At 40.9% G+C, this 11846-nt stretch overlaps 1 non-coding gene across 1 annotated transcript; it reads right to left on the reverse strand.

Moving 5' to 3' along the window:
* Nucleotides 1-10357: 10357 nt before the first annotated feature.
* Nucleotides 10358-10497, reverse strand: LOC111807853. The gene has a single exon (XR_002816998.1). It is a non-coding gene; the product is annotated as a small nucleolar RNA Z247 (small nucleolar RNA).
* Nucleotides 10498-11846: the final 1349 nt, after the last annotated feature.

Consider the following 11846-nt stretch of genomic DNA (forward strand, 5'->3'; position numbering starts at 1 on the left):
TGCAAGTTGAAGGAAAAAGTACAGTGAAAGTCGAAACCAGTCACGGTAAGATAAAACAATTAGATAATGTTCAATTTGTACCTGATTTAGGGTACAATTTATTGAGTGTTGGACAATTGATGACCAGAGAACACTCAGTTCTATTTGATGATAACACATGTGTCATTACACATAAGAAATCAGGCCATAAAGTTCAAATTGCCATGACTTCAAATAAGATGTTTCCACTTGATGTTTCTAACATGGAGAATTTTGCTCTTACTGCTGGCATGAAAGATGATTCAACATTATGGCATCTCAGATATGGACATCTTCATATGAACGGCTTGAAAATACTCAGGGATAAAAGTATGGTTTTCGGATTACCAAGAATTGACTCAACTAATTTATGTGAAGGATGCATTTATGGCAAGCAGACTAGGAAGTTCTTTCATGTTGGAAAAGCTAAAAGAGCTTCACATTATCTAGAACTAATTCATGGTGACTTATGTGGGCCAATGCAAACGAAGTCCTTGGGTGGGAGTATATACTTTTTACTATTCATTGATGATTATAGTCGCATGAGCTGGGTTTACTTCCTACAACATAAGTCAGAAACGTTTCAGAAGTTCCAGATTTTTAAAGCTATGGTAGAGAACCAAAGTGGCTGTCACATTAAAGTTCTTCGCACAGACAGAGGTGGCGAGTTCATATCTAAAGAGTTCAATCTGTTTTGTGAGGAAGTAGGCATCCAAAGGGAATTAACAGCTCCCTACACTCCAGAACAAAATGGAATCGCTGAACAAAAAAATCGAACTATTGTGGAGATGGCAAGAAGTATGTTACAAGCAAGGAAACTTCCAAACCAATTTCAGGCAGAAGCCATAACAACATCTGTTTATCTATTAAACATTTCACCAACAAAGGCGGTTATGAATCGAACTTCTTATGAAGCATGGCATGGAAGGAAACCATCGGTAAGTCATTTACGAATCTTTGGTTGTATTGCTTATGCTTTGAAACATCCTCAAACTCGTCAAAAGCTTGATGAAAAATCTGAAAAATGCATTTTCATTGGCTATTGTACTCAATCAAAGGCATATAAACTATACAACCTCATTAGTGAAAAGATTTTAGTTAGAAGGGATGTAATATTTAATGAAAACGTGAGTTGGGATTGGAGTAAAGAACAGGAGCAGCAAAAGATTACAGTTGAAGTTTCCCCAAATGAAGAGACAAGGGTCAACTTCAGTGCATCTCCCAGTGCATCCATTGCAACACAAAGTGTGTCAAATTCATTATATTCAGCATCACTGAACAACAATTCTTCTCTTAAAGAACTTTCGGATGAGACACCTCCAAGGAAGTATAAATCTTTAGCTGACATATATGCATCATGTCAGTTTGCTCTTACTATTTCAGACCCTATGAATTATGAAGAAGCAATTGAAAAAGAAGACGGGAAGAAAGCCATGGCAGTAGAGATGCAGTTCGTTAAGAAAGATGGAACATGAGATATGGTTAACCTACCAAACGAAAAGTTTTATGGAGATTTACAAGAAGAGGTTTATGTAACACCGCCAGAGGGATTCATAGAGGAAGACAAAGAAACAAAGGTATACAGGTTAAGACAGACATTGTACGGGTTAAAGCAGACATACTTACGAAGGCCTTGCCAAAAGAAAAGCTCTATACTTAACATCTGCAACTTTGAATCAAGGGGGAGTGTTGAGATATGATTCAAAGTATTCAAAATGAAGATATGATTTAAAGTAGTTGAGATATGATTCAAATATTCAAACTGCCAAGATTTTAAGAGATTGTTAGTAGATTTGAATTTATCTAGATTTTGATGATTTAGTATTTCTGGTCCAGTGTATAGACTATAAATACTAGAATTGTGTAACCCTCTAGGCATCAAGTCAGTAGACATTAATAAAGTATTGCAGCTTCTATCTATTCTCATCTATTCCTGTCTATTCCTATATCCCTTTTTCCAACTTGATCGGCTCGACTCACAGCTCTGTCGGCTCAATTTTGTGGCTCGGCTTAGGCAGTTCATAATACAATTATATATTGTTTCCTATGTTTCGACCCTCCTAAAGCCATTTTTACCTTATTTAAGGCTTTTGAGGTCAATACGACTTCTATTTACCCAAGTTTAGTTAGTTTAAAACTTATGTCGGAAAGAATTCTCATGTTTAACTAAGTTACAATATTAATATATGGAAGTTTTTGCCATTTATACATGATGCAGACTACTCCTTCTCTGGAGCACTCGAACAAAGTACACTCTTTGTTCGACAGTTTAGGATTCTATTGGCATGGCTAAGTTAAGGGCATGACTCTTGTACCATGTTAGAAACCATGACCCTCTAAATGTATGATATTATCCACTTTGAGCCTAAGTTCTCATGACTTTACTTTTCATTTCTCCATAAGACCTTATACCAATGGAGATAGTGTTCCCTACTTATAAACCCTCCATCCTCCTCTTAATTAGCCAACGTGGGACTACTACTCTAAATAATTCTCAATAGCATAATAGATACACTAGAAGCAAACTTGTACGTTTACAACAGCCAGAAGCAAATTGTCTGAAAGGATTTTCTATGCCAACAAACAAGGGTCTGTTGTGGAAAGGTCGACTATGTATCCCCAACAATGAGGACTTATTAAAGGAGTTGCTCATGGAGGCTCACGACTCACCATATACTATCCACCATAGAAATACCAAGATGCACCTGGACTTAAAGTCCTACTTTTGGTGGCCATGGATAAATCGGGATATTGTTGAATATGTAAGTCGATGTTTGACCTGTTAGTAGATTAAGGCACTGAGGTACACCCTTTAGGACTCTTGCAACCCCTAAATGTTCCCTAGTGGAAGTGGGAGGATGTTACTATGGACTTCATCTCGAGGTTTCCTAAGACCAAGAAAGTGTTTATGGTCGTATGGATCACTGTCGACCGTCTAACAAAGTCCACCCACTTAATCCCAAGAAAGACGACATATTTAGTTCGCCCACTTACATGGAAGAAACTATCTAACTTTATGGAGTACCTGTATCTATAATATTAGACTGAGATGCAAGGTTCACCCCTCGCTTCTGGAAGAGTCTATAGAAAGCACTAGGGATGTAACTAAGGTTTAGTACAACCTTCCACCCTTAGACATATGGTCAAATAGAAAGACTCAATCAAGTACTAGAACGTATGCTGAGGGTGAGGGTGTGTGTCATGGACTTCGAAGGTAGTTGGGATGAATGCCTACGCCTTATAGAATTCTTCAACAACCATAGTTACCAAACAACCCTCTAAATATTAAGTTAGGATGCATTGTACGACCCATAGATGCATTGAATCATGGATCATGGACCATTATACTGACACAAGACTAAAAATAAGATAAATTTTTTCACTTTTGAAACAATGGAGATTTGATGATTGTGCAACATTCACTCTCAGTACTGAATGAGCTAAGCCAACTTAGGGTGGTGGAACCTACTGTAGCACCCAAAAAAAAAAAAAAAAAATCGAACAACAAAGAGACAAATAGGTCTTTTTTCCCATTATTGGGGTCTTGAGTACCATGATAGATTACTGCAAAAGGGAAAAACAAAGAGAGAGGGTTGAGAGAACTTAAAGAGAGAAGGAAGAAAGAACCGTCGGAAACTCACCGGACCACCACTGGAAGTCGTCTCGAGCCAAGTTCTTAAGGCAAGAACTCCTCCTAAGAAGGAATAAGGAGATTTGAGTGACTGAAGCTTCATTTTCCCTTAAAAACTCAGAAGATCTGCAAGATAATATTTCATGATTTTTCCATAGATCTGAGCTATTTGTTACGAGTTAAGGCCTGAGATTTTGATAAGTTCTTCTAGGAAGTATTCTCCACATATTTCGTGAAGGAACTTGGTTGAAATCGTGGCCAGAAACTGTTGTTCCGAGAGTTCATTTCAAGAATGGTAAGAGTGAATGTACCTACTTCTGACGTCCTTAAATCGGTCAATATTGAAGTAAAATTCTAGAAGAAAAAAAAATATCAGGACGTAGCTTGATTTACGATATACAACTTTGCTGAAGAAACTGAATCGAATTGAGTTATAAATTAAAAGATATGAAAATGAGAAAAGAGAAAAAAATTAATCGAATTTTGCGTTGCGATTTCCAGGGAGAGGAGTGATGCGTCTGGGCAGGTGGCGGAAACATGTTAGACGTCGAGTGAAGCGACTCGGCTTAAGCCAAATTGCGACACGCGTCGTACGCAACCCTCGACCTGACTCGCTACCCTCGTGAAGACTAGTAATCCGGTGCCTAACTGACCCACAGTCCAATTAAGCTGACTCGAACCGCTACCCAAACCAATCCAGTGACTTGTGACTACAGGAATGTTCTGCACGTGACAGCCGTGAGTAGGGCTCCTCTAGGCTCCAGAGAGTGCCTGGGAGCGCGTGTAAGTCCATTTTTGGCCCAATTCAACTTCTGTTTGCCCGATTTTCATCCCTATTCCAATTTTTACCATATTTTATGTGAAATATGACCTAACTAAGGAAAACCAGTATTTTTTAACAGCTTATTCACATAAAAATGTTAGACGAAAGGGTATGCATCAATCATGTAAGTCACCACAAGGTATTTAGGAAGAAATACTTGTACATGCTAGTGAATTTATCTTAGGTGGTAGCTTTCCATGAATGAATTTGGGTAATTTGATTATTATGAGTATGAATGTAATATGGGAATCATTATGAGAATTATTTGAGTGTTGCAATTATGCTTTAAGCTTCCGCTACAAATGTATATGTTTACTTCATGCTGAAATGAAGATGAAAAATTGTGAACTCTATGCTCTGAGAGCTTGATCGATGTTATCGCCTCATTGAGCATGTATGTTTACTTTGCATGAATTATGTCTAATGATGCTGGATGATATTTGTGTACACATTCTGTTAATTTTCATGACCCACTATTATGGTAAGTCTAGGAATTTGTGGTTAGAGTGATAAGTCACTAAGTATAGACTTAACATTTTCCCTGGGAGTCTAACAGACCACCACGACATACGAACTACCTCAGGAGTACCTTTAGGCTGCAAATTGTGTGAATGGTATCATAGCTTTGTGGGGTACCATGGGGTTCCTGATCAGGACCCGAATACTCCTAGCCATTTTAGCATGGAAAACGTTAGACTCACGTCGTACATACCATTTAACTAGATAGGATAAGGGAGGATAGCCCCTTCCCGATGAGGGGGACTATTGTGCACCTAGGTGGTTGCATCTCACCCTAGATCAAATACCAAGTAGTCTCAAGAGTCATGTTGAGGTAGCTACTCGAAGGTCACCAGTCATACATAGTTTGGTATAAAGGAACTCTTAGGGTTTAAATGAAAGAACGGAGAACCAACATAGCTCCAAGTGGATAAGACTAGAACCAGAAGTACTAGAGCCCATGAGAAACCCGTGGGAATCTGTTAAGCCTGCGATGAGAGCCTACAAGTAGGTGGGTTACTGAGTATAATTTTTATACTCATCCCTGTTTTCTTTCCTTTTTCAGGTGGTCGCAGGCTGCTGGTCGAGGTGGGGAAGCGTTCAAGAGCTGTGCAGTCCACAGAAGCGATTGTTCCGGAGTGTCAGACTATTTTCAGTCGTTTTGTAATCTTTTGTATTCCCTTTTATATTTGTTCCTTTATAATATTTGAAACACACTACTCTTTCTTTTGTTTTAAGTTTATTGGATTTTTATCTTTTATTCTACCCTTCTTTTAAATTTCTTTCGCTTCGTCTTTGTAGTCACGGTCCGAGTTTTGAAGCCTCGATAATCAGGTCGTGACACCTACAGACGGGTAACGTATGCTCAAGCCTTTGGCCCTATTTTGAAAAAAGGTTTTAGAAAATGGGGTCAGAGAGATTTTGAAAGAGAGTTTGAAAGCACTATTGAGAGAGAAAGATTGAAAGCAACTTTATATGTCAACAAGCAAAAGGCAACACATCGACTTAAATAGGATACAAATTTTTTGGGTAGGGAGAATACGACAACTAGTCTCATCCCCCTATTGTACATTTTGAGGCAATTCAGGTCTAGCAGACCTATACGTGATTTCACCGAATGATCATACAAAATCTAGGTGAGAGGAGTTGACGACTAGTCGCATCCCCCTATAGTATATTCTGGGAAATTTCATGTCTACCAGGCATATACATGATTCTGTTGAACGATCATACACTTAGAAAACACAATAGGGAAACTATACATCATAAAGGCAGTAAAGGAAAGCGATAAAGTGATAGAAGGCAAGGGTTTTGGCATGCCATGGGGAGTCCTTTCCACTTAACCAAGTATTCTTATACGTTTCGTCTTGGTTTGCCAATGCGACGTGTTCGCAACATAAATCTCTTCTACTTCTTTTTTGTTCGTGTCTTTCATCGTAACTGGGAGTTGTGTCATTTCGTTGAGTTGATGGTCGTCATCATCTGGGTGGTACCGTTTCAAGTTACTTACATGGATAACAAGATGAGTCATCATCTATGTAGGTAGTTGAAGACGGTATGAGGTCCTCCCTGTTAGATTGAATGGCACGATGACCTATATGGGTCACGACCTCATGTATTTATAGATGTGTATAATGAAGATTACATTCCAAATCTATGATTTGATAACAAACCATGAAATCATAGATTTGGTAACAAACCCTTCAAATCATAGATTTGGTAACAACTAGTAAATCTTAGATTATCTTACTATATACAGTTATGATCTATTTTAGGTTTAACACCCCCCTCAATCTGGACGATGTATTACTAAGTTCATATTGCGCCTAAAATAGCTAAAAGAAGGAGCTGGCAGTGGCTTTGTCATGATATCGGCGAGCTGATCCTTGGAAGATATGAGTCGAACATCAAGCTGACGAGTCGATACTCGTTCACGAACGAAGTGATAATCAACCTCAACATGCTTCGTCCGTCGATGAAAGATTGGATTGGCGGATAGGTAGGTGGCACCAATGTTGTCACACCATAGGCTAGGCGCTCGCGCTTGCGAGATCCCGAGCTCACGCAAGAGGACTTGGATCCAAATTAATTCGGCAGTGGCATCAGCAACCGCCTTATATTCGGCTTCCGTACTAGAACGAGAAACTGTCGATTGTTTCCTCGAACTCCAAGAGATAAGATTGCCACCAAAGAAGATCACATAGCCTCCAGTGCTTCGACGATCATCAGGATTCCCAGCCCAATCAGCATCTGAAAAGGCACTCAACAAATCAGTGCTGGACTTTGTAAGACACAAACCCATATCAATAGTGTCATGTAGATAACGGAGAATTCGTTTGACTGCCGCCCAATGTATAGAAGTCGGAGAGGACATGAACTGACACACTCTGTTGACACAGAAGGATATATCAGGACGTGTCAGAGACAAATATTGGAGAGCACCAACGACACTTCGATAGCGAGTAGTATCCTCAGGTGAGAGCTTTTCACCACCATTCAATAACAACTTCTCACTGGGAAGCATAGGTGTGGGCACACCTTTGGAGGTGAGCATATTGGTTCTGGCTAATAAATCTCGAATGTATTTATGTTGTGTCAGAATAAGTCCACTAGAAGTATGGCGGACCTCAATCCCAAGAAAATAACTCAAAATACCAAGATCCTTGACGGCAAAATCATCCTGAAGCTGTGTAAGAAGTTTCTCAGTAGCCGTAGAAGATGAGCTGATGATAATAATATCATCAACGTAGATGAGGATATACATCTGAATGCCCGTTTTGTTAAAAATAAAAAGAGAGACATCAGCCTTTGAAGGTGTAAAATCCAGCTGTAATAGTTTGGAGCTAAGGCGAGAAAACCAGGCACGCGGAGCTTGTTTAAGGCCATAAAGCGACTTATCCAGCTTGCAGAGATAACCAGGGTGTTGAGAATCCACAAATCCAGGGGGCTGCTTCATATAAACATCTTCATTAAGAAGGCCATGAAGAAAAGCATTTTGAATATCAATCTGCCGAATAGCCCAACCACGAGAAATAGCAAGAGATAATAAGAGCCGAATGGTAGTGGGCTTAACAACTGGACTAAAGGTATCATCATAATCAACGCCATACTGCTGTTTAAAACCTTTAGCAACCAGGCGTGCTTTGTAGCGATCAATAGAGCCATCTAGCTTTTGCTTGAGTTTGAAAACCCATTTGCAATCAATAACGTTAAGACCAGCACGAGGAGGAACTAAGTGCCATGTCTTATTTTTTTGAAGTGCCTGAAATTCATCATTCATTGCCTGACGCCAGAGGGGATGCTCCATAGCAGTAATATGTGAAGTAGGTTCAGAGGCAGAAGACCGAGCTACAAGATATGTTACTGTTCCATCTGTACGCACCTTGGGTTTCTTGATATTGTGCTTCAATCGAGTACCATACGGATGAGTAGTAGGTGCAGGATCCACATTTGAGGGGACGGCCGTATCAGCCGTTGCGAGGGGAGCAACCGATGCTACAGCAGTTGGTTGACCAGCGGCCGAGGATTCGACCGGGCATTGCGCAATATCATCTGCTGGCGGAGGAGCCGAGGCCTCAATCATTGGCGGAACAACCAACGCCGATTCGCATGGCAGCGACGCGGAGGATTGTTGCGGCAATTCCGAAGCTGATGTAGACACCAAATTTTCTGCATCCAAAGAGTTAGTAGGCCCAGACATATGCATGTGATCATTCTCCAAATTAGTACTGCTATTACCCAAATGCAAGGTGCACAAATCAGGGGCATTATGCGTCGACTGCATGATTGGGGAAGAATTAGGTGAGGCTCTCTTGAATGGAAAAACATTTTCATCAAATATGACATCTCTAGACATATAGACACGACCAGAATCGGTGTCAAGACACTTATACCCTTTATGTGAAGAACTGTAGCCTAGAAAGACACATTTCTTTGATCGAAAAGAGAGCTTTTGTTTGTTATAAGAACGAAGATGAGGCCAACAAGCACACCCAAAATTTTTTAATAAGGAGTAATTTGGTGGGGTATGAAAAAGAAGCTCTAAGGGGCATTTTTTATCGATGACACGAGTAGGAAGACGATTGATGAGATATGTGGCTGTAAGAAACGCGTCGTCCCAAAATTTAATAGGTACATGAGCATGAGCTAGAAGGGCTAGGCCAGTTTCAACAATATGACGATGCTTGCGTTCAGCAGACCCATTTTGTTGATGTGTGTGAGGGCACGAAACACGATGACCAATTCCAAGGGAACGAAAAAATGTGTTATGAATTTTCTGATATTCCCCACCCCAATCAGATTGGACCCACTTGATTTTAGTATCTAGGAGGCGCTCAACATGAGCTTGGAATTGCAAAAATATACGAGGAGCTTCTGTACGATCATGCATCAAATAGATCCACGAAAATTTACTGAAATCATCAATGAAACTAATATAATATTTAAAACCCCCAACAGATGGAGGTGCAGGGCCCCAAACATCCGAAAAAATAAGTTCCAAAGGTGACGAAGACCTATGGGAAGAACTAGTATATGGTAATCGATGACTCTTTGCTAACTGACACGCATTACAAACTGACAAAGATGACTCACTAGCACACGAAATATTATTTAGACGCAAAATGGATTTTATTACTTGAGATGAAGGATGTCCAAGACGTGCATGCCATTGGGCGTGAGTAGTAGATCTGCTCACCAAGGCGTGCTTGAGATTATCGACATCGGATGGCTTAATAGGATAAAGACCAGATTCACACCTCCCATTTAGGAGACTTTTCCTCGACTGTCGATCCTTTATAGAAAAATGCCAAGGATGGAATTCAAAGAATACGTCATTATCACGAGAAAATTTATGAACAGAAAGAAGATGTTTGGAAATTTCAGGCACATGCAAAATATTACGCAACGCAAGAGGACGAGTAGCAGTATTAATTAGAGAATGACCAGTATGCAAAACACGCAAACCTGCTCCATTGCCGACTTGAACTTGTTCACCTCCATGATAACGTTCACGCACAGCGAGACGATCCAGGTCATTGGTGATATGATCCGTAGCGCCTGTGTCGCTGTACCAATTTGGGTCAATCTTGTAAGAGGAAGTAGCCGCCAGTGCCGTAGGAGGAGCAGAAGAAGGTTCATCTTGATAGGACTCATCCATCCTATGCCAGCAGCGGATAGCAGTATGCCCCACTTTGCCGCAGATCTGGCAGGAAGGACGAGCAGAAGGGCCACGACGATCACCAGCAGGACGAGAGGGTGCATAACCTTGAGAACGACCACGACCGCGATCCCTACGCCCACGATTCTTCTGCTGACCACCACGACTAGCATAATTGGCAGAAGATCCAAGATTTAACTGAAGTTCAGCCTGGTGTTGTAGTTGGCGAGCTTCATACGTCATTAGATGTGCAAACACATCATCAAGGGTGAGGGCTTCACTCTTGGTAGTCATTGAGGTGACGAAGGGATCATAGTCAGGGCCAAGACCAGCGAGAAGATACGCGATCACATCATCATCCTGCAAGGCAGAGCCGGCGGCGGCCAGCTCGGTGGCTAGCCCTTTGATCTTGCAAAAATAATTTGCAGCAGATTGATCTCGTTTCTTGGACGTGGCGAGCTCAACACGAATCTGAGTAGTGCGAGCACGAGTTGACGATGAAAACATCCGCTGCAGGGTATCCCACGCCTCCTTGGACGTAGTAGCGGCAACCACATCATGAAGAATCTCCTCAGACATGGAGGAGAGAAGGCCGCTAAGGACTTGTTGATCCTGATCATACCACTGATTATAGGCCGGATTAGAGACCAGCTCAGCACCAGCAGCAGTTGAGGAAGGGACCAGCTTGGCAGGTGCAACATTGGTGCCATCGAGGTAGCCCATAAGCTTCATACTCCGTAGGTAGGGGAGGAGCTGGGCACACCATATGATGAAGTTGTTTTTGGTTAGACGAATTGTGACATGGTGTAGAGGGATTGGGCCAAAAGTCGCCATGGTAGTTGAGACGGTGTTGGAGATGGTGGATGGAGAGGAGGAAGAAGACATGGTAGACATTTAAAAAATAAACCTTGGCTCTGATACCATGTTAGATTGAATGACACGATGACCTATATGGGTCACGACCTCATGTATTTATAGATGTGTATAATGAAGATTACATTCCAAATCTATGATTTGATAACAAACCATGAAATCATAGATTTGGTAACAAACCCTTCAAATCATAGATTTGGTAACAACTAGTAAATCTTAGATTATCTTAGTATATACAGTTATGATCTATTTTACGTTTAACACTCCCAACTTTCTCGATGACTTTGATTGGCCCTTCATATTTCCGCATTAGTCTTTGATCCCTATTCCTATGAAATCTAAACTTTTCTGGTCTAAGCTTGATCAAGACTTGGTTACTGGCCTGAAATTTCAATGGTCTGCGTTTTTGGTCTGCCCACTTGTTTTTGGTCTGCCCACTTCTTCATTTGTAGTGAAACTTTCTTAAGTACGCATGTGCCACTTAAGAGGTTTGCTTCCACTCCTTGGTGAAGTTATATGCTTGCGGGCTTCTCCTAACATATGGGTGGTCAATGACGTGGGACATGAGTGGTTGTCTGCCACATACTATCTCGAAGGGAGTCTTCTCTATCAATGAGCTTTGTTGACAGTTGAAGCTAAACTTAACAACGTTAAACATTTGTACCCAATTTTTATGTCATGCATCAATAAAGTGATGTAAGAACTCCTCAAGCATGCTATTAAGTATTTAGGGTTTAGGGTTTGGAAATGTTAGCTCGAGAAGATGTTTAGGCTCAACCCCAGTAGCCTAAATAGCTCAGCCCAAAGGTCCCTGTAAATCTCGCATCGCAATCACTGATAATGCT

This window comes from Cucurbita pepo, chromosome LG12 (genome assembly GCF_002806865.2).
Source record: "Cucurbita pepo subsp. pepo cultivar mu-cu-16 chromosome LG12, ASM280686v2, whole genome shotgun sequence".
NCBI lineage: Eukaryota > Viridiplantae > Streptophyta > Magnoliopsida > Cucurbitales > Cucurbitaceae > Cucurbita > Cucurbita pepo.